This window comes from Siniperca chuatsi, linkage group LG8 (genome assembly GCF_020085105.1).
Source record: "Siniperca chuatsi isolate FFG_IHB_CAS linkage group LG8, ASM2008510v1, whole genome shotgun sequence".
NCBI lineage: Eukaryota > Metazoa > Chordata > Actinopteri > Centrarchiformes > Sinipercidae > Siniperca > Siniperca chuatsi.
The window spans coordinates 1,599,583-1,614,304 of NC_058049.1; the positions used below are offsets into that span (position 1 = coordinate 1,599,583).

The 14,722-nt window shown below is 42.9% G+C and overlaps 1 long non-coding RNA gene across 2 annotated transcripts; it reads left to right on the forward strand.

Annotated features, from left to right (window-relative positions):
• Positions 1–6,227: 6,227 nt before the first annotated feature.
• On the forward strand, positions 6,228–9,245 carry LOC122880188. 2 transcript variants are annotated; one of them, XR_006378857.1, is made up of 2 exons: positions 6,228–8,019; positions 8,418–9,245. It is a non-coding gene; the product is annotated as an uncharacterized LOC122880188 (long non-coding RNA). The 2 variants fall into 2 exon arrangements; XR_006378858.1 differs by lacking the exon at positions 6,228–8,019 and adding an exon at positions 8,123–8,182.
• Positions 9,246–14,722: the final 5,477 nt, after the last annotated feature.

The window sequence follows — 14,722 nt, forward strand, 5'->3', positions numbered from 1 at the left end:
TGGGTGTGGTTACAGGTGCAACAGAGCACACTTCTGTGGTCAGACATGAAACCGGTTTGAAGCTTTTCAGCCTGCAGGTAACCTGTTAAAGGTTCAGTCAGTTAGATGGCAGATGCTGTGGTCCTCACCGTGAAGACCCACTGAGAAGTTCAACATGAGCGAATCGCTTCGCAAGGCATTGTGGGATTGCACGCGACGCAGGACAGGACGGGCAGAAAGTTTTAACTTTATGCAAATGAGGGTGAAATCCACCTGAAATCCAGTGACTTGCTGAAAGACTGACAACGAAAAAGTGATGCAGTCGTGGGTCTGAAAGTTTAGTCTTTACCAGGTGAGGATAAACGTCTGAGGATGAGAAGATCAGTGTTGCCTCCAAGATTACAGATACAAACTAAGAAGGTGTGCTGTTGTTGGAAAAAGTGGTAGGCTGCTTATTTACAAGTTATGCTGGTATTACGATTCTGTCCAGGACTAGTGGATTAGTGCAATGTTTCATCGCTGCTTCTGTTTGTTTGTTCTGTTTCCATGAAGCTTGTAAGCTCCAGTTACCAGAACGTGTTAGATTGTGTCTGCTGGCTCAGCTGTCAATCAAACACGTCCTCAGACCCGCCCACTCAGAGGCTAAAGGAGCATTGCTGATATCTCCAAAAGTTCTGTGTAATTAGACACCAAAATGTACAGTTGAGATATGATTTAGTTTTTGTTAAACTGCTCACTTTACAGTTCATGTGCAACACGCTGGTTTATTTCTCTGTAAAAGTAATGATTTTTGGTTTTCACACATACAAAAAGGTCTTAATGATGGAAAAGCTTTATGCGACTGTGTTGGATTATAACAGTTCTCTGTTCGAGTAGAATAACACCGGTGTTATCTGATTTCTACTCTGTTTCTTCACTGAAACGGTTCACAGGATAATTACTGGCAAATAAACTACAGGAGAGCGAAATAAAAGAGAATGTAACCATTTATGTCTTTGAAACTAACTGACTGAAACACAAACCACCCACGGTTCAATATTTAAAACAGAAAGGGGGGAAAGAAATTCAATAGTTTTCATTTCATGGCAGCTCTCTTTTCCCCCCAGAGGCTGGAGTCACCTTTTATCTCTTCTTCTTTCCCCCTTTTCATTTAGCAGTTTTACCTCGTTAACAGACAAAAGAGAAACAGACGAGGATTCACTAAAAGAAGAGTTTTAGAAAATGAAAAACTTTGGACAGAGTCTATTCAGCCTTAATCTGTTAAAGGTCGTCTTTGTTGACACACACACACACACACACACACACACACACACACACTTCATACAACACATCCTCATACCTAAAACGACAGAATAGCTCGATTGTCAATGACTCCTAAAACACATATACGGCCATTCCCCAGAACGGGAATTCTTCTGGAAAGTACCAGCGCTTAAGCACGTAACGTGAATCGAGTGACATTAACCACGTGGTTAACGTTGTGAAACGGTCGCAGTTTGGTTCCGTTTAGACAACAAAACTACTTGGTGAGGTTTAGAAAAGATCGTGGTTTGGGTTTAAATAAGTTACGTGACGTTAAGACAACTACGTAACTTTATTTAACTTTAAATAAGTCGGCGCTGACTGGGTGTCAGACGGGACATGAACCCCCGTCTCCTGGATGGAAGGCCGGTGTTTGTTTGACCCATCCACCATCTCAACCACCACCCAGCTCTTTATACTACGTCACCTGACTGCCTCCTTTGCTCCCGTCATAATTACTACGGCCACTAGAGGTCGCCGCCTAACAATAAACGTAAATATGGCTCGTAATAAGCTGCTTGCACAGACGACCTTTACGGTCGTCTTTCTGGTGAGGACGGACTGACTTCATACAACAAACTCACCCTCAGTCTGCTTAACTTTCCTCTCAAGAACATATATGTGACAGAGCGGGTCCAGAACAAACAATCTTTTCCTTTATTTTCAGGTATATACCTGAAACACAGTATACAGACTATACGGTATATACTGTATATATAGATTATTGGACAGCAAAAGACCTGACGTTGGTAAAACATTTTTATTCTGGTATTCTGAAAGCAACCGTGGTCTACTTTTCATGTTGCAGTTACAGATGTTACTTAAGCCCTGTCACAGTATGAGGCTGGTGGCCGACTCCTCACTGTTTCACCACATTTTACATTCAGTGATGTTGCAGAATTTGATGAAGCCTTATTGAACTGCCCCTCGCTGTGATGCCAGAAGAGGGAAAACTAATGATATTCAGTGTTTCTGTCTCTAAATTCAGGTTCTGAATCAGTTTTGTGCACTAGATAGATAGAAGGGATGGCATTTGGTGAAACGTAACCATTTTTGGTAGAAAAATGTCCCCGATGTTCTTCTCAAACATACAGTAGTAATACTAGTTCCAAAAATCCGCCCTCAAATGTGCAGTTGACCACACACACACACACACACACACACACACACACAGAGTCAGGTAATCCCTGGGCTCGGCTCTGAGCCCTCAGTCTAATCGTGGACGAAGCCTCGCTGTGTGTCCACACCTCCACGGCTGGTTGAATCCTATTGGCTCAGGCAGCCAGAGCAAATAATCGTTTAACACACTCACACTGCCACTGTGTGTGTGTGTGTGTGTGTGTGTGTGTGTATGAGCACCATCGCAATGTGACCAAACAATTGTCTCTTTTTATTTACTGGGAGGATGTGTTGATGTTAAAAGGCCAGTCGCCAACTGTCATGCTGCTTTTCGTTTGACTGGCTCTTTATACAACGACCCCCCCCCCGCCACCCCGCCCTCCCACCCAATCAAACCACCCGCGTCTTCAGAGTCGGCGGGTGGTTTGATTGAGTTCTACAGGCAATACTGAAAGCATGCGGCTCTGCATCCCCTCTCCATGTGACAGCAGAGCAAAGCGTCGCCGTACGCTTGCTGCTGATACAGCGTCTTCCTCGCAGCAGTGAGAGAGACCCGACAGTGTCGCACGCTCGGCCGCTGCTGGCAGGATGACATTTCTGAGAGCAGAGAGCAGCGACGAGGGCCAGGGAGAAAGAGGAGGCCCCAAGGAAGGAAGGAAGGAAGGAAGGAAGGAAGGAACTAAGGAAGGAAGGAAGGAAGGAAGGAAGGAACTAAGGAAGAAAGGAAGGAAGGAAGGAAGGAACTAAGGAAGAAAGGAAGGAAGGAAGGAAGGAAGGAAGGAAGGAAGGAAGGAAGGAAGAAAGGAAGGAAGGAAGGAAGGAAGGAAGGAAGGAACTAAGGAAGGAAGGAAGGAAGGAAGGAAGAAAGGAAGGAAGGAAGAAAGGAAGGAAGAAAGAAAGGAAGGAAGGAAGGAACTAAGGAAGGAAGGAAGAAAGGAATGAAGAAAGGAAGGAAGGAAGGAAGGAAGGAAGGAAGGAATGAAGAAAGAAAGAAAGGAAGGAAGGAAGGAAGGAAGGAATGAAGGAAGGAAGGAAGAAAGGAAAGAAGGAAGGAAGGAAGGAAGGAAGGAAGGAAGGAAGGAAGGAAGAAAGGAAGGAAGGAAGGAAGAAAGGAAGGAAGGAACTAAGGAAGAAAGGAAGGAAGGAAGAAAGGAAGGAAGGAAGGAACTAAGGAAGGAAGGAAGGAAGGAAGAAAGGAATGAAGAAAGGAAGGAAGGAAGGAAGGAAGGAACTAAGGAAGGAAGGAAGGAAGGAAGGAAGGAACTAAGGAAGGAAGGAAGAAAGGAAGGAAGAAAGGAAGGAAGGAAGGAACTAAGGAAGGAAGGAAGAAAGGAAGGAAGGAAGGAAGGAACTAAGGAAGAAAGGAAGGAAGGAAGGAACTAAGGAAGGAAGGAAGGAAGGAAGAAAGGAATGAAGAAAGGAAGGAAGGAAGGAAGGAAGGAAGGAAGGAAGGAAGGAAGAAAGGAAGGAAGGAAGGAACTAAGGAAGAAAGGAAGGAAGGAAGAAAGGAAGGAAGAAAGGAAGGAAGGAAGGAAGGAAGGAAGGAAGGAAGGAAGAAAGGAAGGAAGGAAGGAACTAAGGAAGAAAGGAAGAAAGAAAGAAAGAAAGAAAGAAAGAAAGAAAGAAAGAAAGAAAGGGAAATAAATGTCAAGCCGAGCAGTGCAGGGCCGCAGGAAGAGGAGGAGGAGGGACGTCCTGAGGGACACTGAAGATTGTGTTGGCAGAAGCTGGGAAATTTCCCTTTTCTGACATTTTAAGAAATGTTTTGTTTTCTGTCTTAATCCTTTTTTACATCTTGGCCAGAGTCAGATAAGAGGATGGACATCAGTTTCATCTTTGTGTGTCCAACACAGATACAAGTCTAGGACCTTTTTAGTCCAGCTTAGCACAAAGACGGGACTAGACTAGCTCCATCACAAGAGAAAGATTTCCCTTCCAATAACTAACAAAGCTGTTTGATTTACATGTTGTATGCCTTGATAGAGAACCCTGAACCTTGTCTGTCAGGCACATACATCACATTTTCAAATAAAAACCATTAATTAAATAATGACCCAGAGTTTCAGATATTAGCACAAACAAATAAAGGCTGTTTGCAAATAAATACCAGCTAAAAACAAAATGCTAACAGCTCTGTGATGCTTACATGCTGATGTTTCACTCAAGACTTTATTCACCAAACACTTTCAGCTAACTCGCCTTCATCAGGGTGGTGCCTGACGCTGTTCTGGATTTCCTTACGTACAGTCCAGAACAGTTTATTACAATACCTACTCCTAGAAGTAAAAACTATTCTAAAAAGATGATGGAAACGATGTTTTGTGTACTTTGTATCTCTGTTGATTTAAAAGCCCTGCCCTCAGGGAAGAGGGAAGATATGCTAATCAGGTACTTAACAGTGATGAGGGAGGTGCAGCCAGAAAACAATAGGCCTGATTACTGATTACTGGGCCATCATGGAAACAAAAGAAGGTCAGTTTCAGGTGAAACTAGGCAGGGTAAACAGCAGACACTCAGGTAGACTCCTTCCTGAGGGCGGGGCTTAAGCAACACAGAGTAGCTTAAATTTCTGAGTTCTCAGACCATTTTCACAATTGAGAATGACTTCCTGATGGGAGCCGAAACGTCTCGATTCTGAAAACAGCGTCCAGATGACTACGACTGAAAGCTTTTCTACAATAATTATTGAGATATTTCACTCTGCACCAAATTAGTGGACTGACCAACATCTGCTGCAATGAACTATTTCCTGTAATAACAAAGCAGTTAAAATGCCAAAACAGGTACAAATTACCAGCTGACGCACACAGGAAAATGATCAATTGTGAAGTTATTTCCCATAATGCATTTTGACAGCCTCTAATGTTCCATTCAGTAAGTAATTGAAGAAACTTTACTCTTCCGCCTGCTCTCTCTGCCGCTGATCCGAGATTCAAACCTCTGCTGAGTCGAGGAGGAGGTGTTCCGTGTTAAATGACACGGTCCTCAAAACCCCCAGAGCCGTCTGTCAGGCAGGAGTACACTCCGTACAGCAGTCAGCGCTTGTTCGTGTCATGGCGGCGGCTCGAGGTAACACGTCGGGCCGGTGCGGAGGCTGACTGCGCCGCAAATACCAGCTGCCAATCGTCCAACGCGTGACCTTTTCTGTGATTCTTCTGCCTCTGAGGAGAGAAACTCACAGAGCTGCTGGCAGGTGGTGAAACAATGCCACACTGTTAAGAAACACTCCTCACTTCCTTTCACACAGTCAAGTGCAGTAAAGTACAGGAGAGCGGGGAAGGTAGCATTACACCCACTGTGAAGAAATTAGACTCCACACACACACACACTTGTGATTCTTCTGTCTGCATCTTCTGAAAAACAGATGGCAAACGTTTGCAGAATTCAAGTTTAAATACACTTTTAAATAATATTGTTAAAAGGGATTAATAGGAAGCTAAAAACGTAATGAGATACAATGCAATGCAGGAATATGTGAAGTGTACTATTAATACGCAAACTATACATTAAAATGTGACAGTTGTTATCCTGAGATCATACAGAGTGGAACCTGTTCAACCTTCCTCAACATTGTTCTCTTACTATCCAGACACCAAAGTCCAGATGACCGAAGATCTGAATCGATAAAAATGTTGAATATTCATGTGAGTCGACTTCAGTTATGACCGTACGCTCACAGCAAATAAGCTTGGAGGTCTTCTTTTGCCCCGAATTTCGCCTTTCAGGCCTGAAAGGAATACCTGCAGACACTACTTGGGGCTAATAACAAGCACTGCCGAGTTCATTTTCCGCTCAATATTTTTATTTACAGTATATTCCTAAAAAGACGCTAGAATTGAACATCAGTCGGAGACAAGACAGTAAAAGGACAGTGTTCTTTGCTGTAAAGATTATCTCTCAGAAAGTATCGGGTGTCTATCAAGGAAACTAAAAACAAATTTAGGATTAGTACAATAACAACACAGAGGTTTGCATAGCATATATTGTTATACTCCCATTGTTATGAAAAAGCACAATAACCAGTTGTATTCACATTTTGTATTTTCTCGATTGTTTTGATTAATATGAACGCAGGAAATACTGCCCTTTGTCACATGATGTGATATGGTTTAAAAGTGAAAACAAGAAAAAAAAAGTATTTATAAGGCCCTGCATCAGTAAAAACATACATGCACACTGCATATGCATACGTGATGTGTTAACAAATTAAAATGATTATATATAATTAAAAGCAATGCCAAAAGAAAAACAAATCAAATGTGCAGAAGAAAATGAACATTTTCACTTAGTTTTTACTGTAAAAACTAAAAGCGGCTTCGCCAACTTCTGACATAAGAAGGCCTGTCAGAGAGGAACACTGGAGCCACATGGGACGATTTCAAAATCAATCCTAAAATTAAAGTGGAAATAGACAACTTTTCTTGCTTTGACTTATCGTTACACAGTAAACGTTGATTGCACAGTGTAATGGCTATAGAATAATGACACCATCCGCATTTAGATTGGCTCCCTATAAGCCTCGCTTTCACTGTGCTAGTCTGTCTGCCACGACTTTTCACAGAAAAATTAATGCTCCGTTTAAGTGTGTCAGCCATTGCACAACCAAAAGAGAAGAGGAAGGGTTTTCCCCCGGTGGCTATCGGTAGCTATCCCCAACTGTGGAACTTTATCGGCACGGAGATCGGGGTTTCTAGTTCAAATTGGGATTCTTCTGGTTGTCTCTTGTTCTGGACAGTAGCCAGGCTGCTAGTGGTAGTCATGTTGCTAACTCTGTTACCTGGTACATGTATACCAAAGCGAGTAGAGCAGAGCCGTACCATGCAATGGAAACACGGCATTATTTCCAAAGCGGTGGTGTTAGTTTCTTCACGAACATTTGGAAACAAACGCAGTGTGTCCTGTGTTGTTGGTAGTCGCTAGGCTCTGAGGAAAACAGAAAGCCATCTGCTTGTCTTTGTGACAGTGGCACCAACAATGATACCACTTGGAAACGCTAGGGAGGAAAAGTTGTATATTTCCACTTCAATATAAGGAAATGCAGGGATCTGGGGACTACAGAGAGGGGGTTTTCCTTCTAGTTTGATTTACTTTGAGGCTGGACTCAAACGCAGGACTCAGACAGGGAGTAGCGAAGAGAAAGGTTTTATTGATAAAAGGGGAATGAAGGTGGAAAGAAAGCCGGGCTTGGGAATCCAGAGCAGGCAGGGAGAGTGTGGCGATAATGGCGGTGGAGGCGGCGTGACAGAGGGAACGCAGTGAAGCGTGGCTGGCAGAAGTGAATGGGATAGTAATGGGAATTACGGCTCTTTGGCTCCTAACTCCCAGCATTCACGTAGAGGAGCCGGCTGATAGGGCAGACTCGTTCACGACCGACACATCGCCAGAACGGGAGGCCGGCAGGCACGCAGTGGTGCAAATTAGCAGGTGGCAAGCAAACAGGAAGCAGAGTCAGACAACATGCTTTGATAGTAAGACTTGGCAGAAAGGCTCGTACCACAGAGGTTGAAACAACAATCTGGGGATGACTGGATGAAGGGCCGGAGGAGATGTACTGCAGGAGACGAGCTGATGAGAGGCAGCTGAGGAGACTGGGCAGGGTGATTGGTTGATAGAAGCCAGGTGAGTAGACGCAGCAGAGCCGAGAGCCAGGAGAGAGAGAGGAAGCCACGCCCACGCCAACACACACACACACACACACACACACACACACACACACACACAGAGACAGACAAACAGGAGACACAGGGAAAACAACTGGAAACACTGACACACTGTCACGGCCGTAAGAGAAATACTTCTCTCTTACCACAAACTCGTGCTGTGTAACCAAACAGTTTTAAGTTCTAGTGGAGATCCTAAAGTTTCCGAATCTCTCAGGGCAAATTTTTGGTTCTTATCCATTAATTTCTTTTCTTCTTTTTGGGGTTGTCTTGAACAAAAAAAAGGTTGATTGTAAAAGTAGAACAATATGATGTCTGGCTGCAAAGACAAATGATCTGCTCCATTCTTTCTGTCAGAGCCCCTGAACGCCTCACTGCAGCGGAAGCCTCCTTCATGAACTGTGAGCAGGAAGCCCAGGTGGCGGGCGTCTCGAGCCTCTTGCAGTGATATCACTCTTCCTCCTCCCTCCCTCCCTCAATCACTCTTCCTCCTGCTGTGGAAAAATAAAACCAACTGTGACTAACGAAGTAAACTTCTCACCTGAGTCGACGGGCCTCCTGAGCGCCGAGCTTCATCCATCCAGAGCCGGACGTCACCGGGACAAACAAGACGGAGAGCGATGCTTCAGCTGCTGTGTGACAAGCATGACCGATGACGGACGAGTGGACGCTTGGAGGATCCAGATCCTCATTTTACCGCTCACAAACACACCTTGTTTTTTCTTTTTCTTCACAACGATGAATGGATGTAATTTGTTAGAAAACATTAGAAAAGTTTGTGAGAAGAGAAAAGTTGTCGGAGTGTGCGCACCGCAGGGATTTTGCTTCTACCTTCCCTTTTTTTTAGCTGTTGTATCCAACACAAACATCAACACCTCTCCATACATCTGAGTGTCTCATGGGAATAAAAAACAAACAGAGCAGGGTGCCTGTGAAGAAACAAGAGGCATTCACAGGACACACAAAATCAGGTTTCAGACACGGTGAAGTCCCCGTGTGACGCCCCTCCAGGTCTTTACATCCTACACAATCGACCTATACGGCCGTTTTTCTGGTGTATATCAACAGTTTGTGTGTGAGTCACTGATGGAAACAAGCTGGTTGTTTCTATGTCCCCCCCCCCTGCTGTGTCTATAATGTTGCTTTCACACTATAGCAAAATACAAAACACAAACAGAAAGTTTTCTTGTTGCTGAGATCATTTCAGTCAACAATAAGTTTGTTCACGTATACAAATGTGATAACAGTGAATATAAATATAACTTTAGTTTGTTTACAAGAAAACTCCACAGGACACCTTTAAGTTACAGAACTTTAAAATGCTTGAGTTTCTGCTCGCACCAGATACGTTACGCAGTCTTTTTTCCCTGTTTGTTTTGTTGAACTATATTTGGGGTGTCCAGATTTTTATCAGACACCTGCCACCCAAATCGAAGTAAAGTTTATTTACTGAAAACTAATAAAGTGTCTGCAGATTTGACTGAACCTCTAGTTTGTTCCCATCGACCTTTGAACACGTTTTCAGCGCTGAAACCTGCGGCGTAAAAACACGTCGAATGAATCTGTTGTGTCTGAAGCTGCAGTTTGAGAACAAACTGTTTTTTAGTTTTGCATATGAGGCCAAAAAAATCAAAACACACAAACACACACACACACACACACACACACACACAGGTAAAGTAGAAAACTCCTGGCTGCTATTGTTCCACCTTCAGCTTGTCACAGTCTCATCACGGCTCATTGTGTGGAAGACAAAACCATCTAGCCCATTGATCTGTAAATCAGATTTCTGTACTGCACGCTGCAAACACAGATCCATTGTTTGTTGGAACAATATGGCAGTGAATGATGAGCTGTGTTACTGATAGCAGCAGCACTGATAAACAACAGTCTGCATAACAATGGCTTCGCAGTCACAGCAGACTGAATGAAAAAACTCAGTCACACAACAAAATGCTGGAAAGTTTCTGAGGAGAAATTAACAGTCAGAGTGCAACATTATAATTAACTAAATACTCCAAGGCCATAAAAATTCCATTCTCAACCTCTGCAAAAATAATTGCAGTATTATGTTCAGCCCTAATTAAGTGGCTAAGGCTTCTTACAAGGGTAAAAAATTAATCCCTTTTCTAAATCCTATATAATTTAATGTGAGAGAAATCAAATAAATAAGAGGCTCCGGCTCTACTGTGAGAGGGTTTGATATGGGTGATTAGGTGAGCGCGGCGTGAAGAAGCCCATTAGGATTGTATGGTGTCATCACAGCAGCTCCGGGCGGCGACCCTAATCCGCTCCTCCCGCCGCCGCCACCACCACTGCTCGCCATTTCTTCTCCAACTGCAGCAGCAGCAGCAGCAGCGAAGCAAAGATGAGCAGCCATTGATTGATTTTTATCCCGTTAAGGAGATGGGAGGCAGATAAATGCCGAGGTAATGAGGGGCAATTACCAGCCATGATAAGATTTATTATGGAGCGAAAGTGTCCTCATGACAGCGATGCGACAGGGAGCGTAGAAAAGCTGAGGGTTTTCAGGATAATGAGTGATCACAGTGTTACTGTACAGGTTAGAGCTCAGAAAATAGATTTCCTTTTAAGACTCAGCTGAATCTAAAACTGAAACAAGACACTTCTAAGCTCATGGGAGCGGAAGTGGTTACACTTTTATTCATGATCCACAGTTGTTGAAGAGGATTGTCGGTTATTTAATCATGGACTAACTGTTTCGGCTAGGGAGCGATGGAGCAAATGTTTTGTGTTTCAGGTTGCTCCACATGCACGTTACTTTAAAACTGCAAACATCTCCTATGTGAAGTCTCTACATGTGTAATACACAGTGGTGGCCAGAGTAGCGAAAATCTTTACTCAAGTAAACGTAAAAATTACCATTAGACAAACCTGCTCAAGTAAAAGTATAAAAGTACAGTACAAGTTACCTGTGTTTTAATATTTTTTAGAGTGTGCGGGCCAGAGATCTTCACTAGACATTTTATGCAAGTCCAAGCCGAGTCTCACATCTCTTTTTGAAACAATAAGCGTTGCATCTGCTGTGCATCAGGTTAGAAATAATAAAAACACTGTACAACATGGGTATTTAGGGAATGCTCTTGGCTTTGCAAGTTGATTATCGCTAATTTAGCTATTTCTGTTTAATACACTTATTTGACTTATTTTTTTATCTACATGAAGGTATCGATAAGATCACTTTAAAATATCATACTTGCTAGCTGCCTAGCCTATATTGTTGCCTGGATCTGCTGTCGTCTTGATATGGACATGTAGCCAACCAAACCACTTGCTTTGTTATGAAGGGCGCTGCATATGATTTGCCTTCTCCAATAGCACAGGCACCGGTACAATATGATTATTCCTAAAGCATCTCTGAACATAATCTTTCCAATATAAAGAATGTGGCAATAACACGGGAGCAGCCCACTGCTGAATGAAGTAGGGTAAGCCTATATACAGAGGGAGGCCTGTGCGTCACGCGTAAACAGGACTGTTTGATCCACCCATATCTGCTCTCTCCCTGTGCTTCTCAGAAGTGATTGTTTCCTGAATAGACGACTGGTGGCCTACTGGGTGGAAGCCACGATCAGTTTCACCCTTCTAGTTAATGAGATCACCATCGGGCATCGCTATAAAACAAATAGCAACCAGTGTGAATTAGAGAAGAGAAATGCTGTGGGCAACGATTCTGTTAATATATCAGAATCAGTCCAGTGATCATCTAACTTAGATGTTTACAGTGTGTAGCCTGCATTTGTTCTGCATAGATGCTTTTAATATGCCATAAAAGCTACTGAATTTGAGTTACATTAGTAGAACAACCAAAGCTTAAATTGAAAAGGTATTTTCCTGATTCTCTCAGTTTTTGCATTTGCCCAGCTCATTAATATCTGGCACAAGTGCACATGTCTTTGTGCCGCAGGGGCGACCGGTTTAAGCTCTCCTGCGTAACAGCGCGCACACAGCTTGGATGACAGCTCATTTTGGTTAAAGTAGCAAAATGCATGGTAGATAACAGGCAAGTTGTAACAAAGTTATAAGTAGATTACTGGCCTAAAAAACACTCAAGTACAGTTTTAAAAAGGAACGTGAAAGGTCACGTTCCTGAAATAAATACTTTTTTACTTATTTGCGTTACTCCCCACTCCTGGTAACACACAACCCAACTCTGCATTTGATTCAGTAACATCACTGACCAAATCAGAATCTATATAGACCTCGATATATGCAGAATGTCACTTCCTGGTGAGGAGACCATGATTTGGATCATTAATGGCAGATCCAGGGTCAGTTGTCTGTAATAGATTATTGACATTGTTAGCTTATGATGAATAATCATGCTGGTTCCAAATCAGCTCTACACCCTTCCTCTTTACATCTTATCACAAAAACTTTGAAAGCATGATGTCAGAGTTAATAGAATTCTTGATCATACAAAGAGCTAAATTATTGTACAAATACGATAATAATCGTACGGCAACACTAACAGCAGCTGAACATTTTGTTTTTGCTGACCTCTAGTGGTTTACCTTCTGACCTTGCTGCAGTGACGGGGAAGCGTACTCCAGGGCAGTCTGCTGTCTGTACACCAATCACATCTCTGCTGGCATCTCGCGAGACAGCCACTGTCACCACTCACAACCTCTCACAAACGCTTTGTTACGGTATTTCACGTTTGGTTTGTTGCAGTTGATGGTAGAAAAAAGATTTACCTGTAACCTCTTTGCTGTAGCCTTCATTATAAATGCTGGCCTGTAGTGTGAGCCCATTGCAGAGTCGACTTGTGTGTTTGCCAAGTAAATAAAAAACCTTTTTCATCATATTCATGTTATCAGTATCAGTTGTGCTATGTATTACTGTGATTGTGTACTGTATACAGCCCTGCATTTGTAGGCAGGAGTGTCCTGTCACTGAACTCAGACCTGCTTCGTAGTGTTGGACTGTGGCACGCATGTTAACGATCAGAGCCTGGAACCACCCACACAAACTGTGCTTTCAAAAATCGATGATCACAGTACTCAACCAGCGGTCCAAAGCCTTTAACTGAACACGTACCAATGCAATGGGTCTTGAAAAGCCGCTGCGGAGCTGCAGATGAGTTGATTTGTGTTGTGTTGCGTATGCACAGGCTACCTGTGTGTTTGCAGTACTTGTGTTACACTGAAGACTGAAAAGTTACAAATATAAAGACGTTTAACCCTTTAAACTGGCCCAAGAAAATCTGTCGGCTACATCACACTCGTGATCCCTCATCACAGGTCTCACATGCCTTAAGAGCTGTGAGAAGTTGAACCACAGTGATGTTCCTTTTTTAGATTGTTTCATGTGATGTTTTTGTTGAGTCATTGAAGTAAAATTGTCCAGTATTTCATAAGCAAAAAAGGCAAAGATTTGGTAAAAAGTCAGTCAAATACCCCACATTTTGTGAAGCTTTGTCTTTCTTAATTTGTTAATGATCTCATTGATCTTGCGAACCTTTAAAGGATCCTGACCCCCAGGTTGGGAACCACTGACCTATGTAATCGTCCCGTCCACCAACCCAAGTTTTTCCACAGCACTCCCTATTGACATCATAATTGTAGCTGCTGTCTGGGGAAGCTCACCTACTCGACCGCCTGCAGCTATACATACAGACAGAAATCAGTGAAGCTGCTGTGAATACTGTTGTTATCTGATTCCCTCAGGAGATGAAACCAGTGAGTGTTTTATAAAAAAACAACCTTGAAAAGAATTTTTAACATGAGCTCATCAAAATGGTGCAAGAAACCTCAAAAGCACTTTTGATCAGACAGTTAAAAGTTTAATCAGAAGTCTGTGTTGTCTGATGAGCCGGAAAAGAGAGAATAACAGAACATTTTGATCCGGCAAATGAAATAAAGCTGGGTAATAAATAAAGACAGTGTTTCCTTATACAATATAAAAGAGGAATCAAATTGTGTCTTTCTATCTCTGAAGTTTAGGATGTTTTATTAATCCGTTCACTCTGGTTCCAGGTGTTACCCTGAAATGTGAATAAATGAATAAATCAGGTTTCTCTTTGAGGTAGAACACATCTTTGACTAGACAGGAGGAGTGAAAATGGCAGCTTTAATTGGCACATCCAACTGTTTTTGTTCTGGATTGGCAGTCGGGCCTGATGAAGTAGAAACTGCCTGACATGATGATCAGTTGATGTGAAGCCAGCGGCAGTCACACTGGGAGCTCGGTCCATTACTGCTGCAGCTCGGAGACAAACTGCTGCTGTCGGGTGAACAAAAAAACCTCGCCCGCATCAATCCTTTCCTCAGAAACCTTCACCGTGTTTATGGTTTTGACTTCTGGTTTATAACGCTCTTAATGGTCTGGCTGCACTGTGTACATCAACAACTCAGCAGATCTGTTTGGTCAGCAGCGACTCGCCTCCTTCACCTCAACACAGCTCTGGGTGAAGCTGCATTTAGCATTTACAAGACATCTGGCTGGACATGCACTCACATTTAACCCCTTAAAAATCTTCACTTCCCTTTGAAGCTGTACGCTCACACTGACTGCATCATTTAAGACATTTTTTAACCCAAATTCAGCCAGATTTTTCTCCTTTCGACGTCTCTACTTGTTTGTACAGAAGTCATCATAGCAAAAGCGAACTGAACAGTGGTTGTCCAATCATAGCTCAG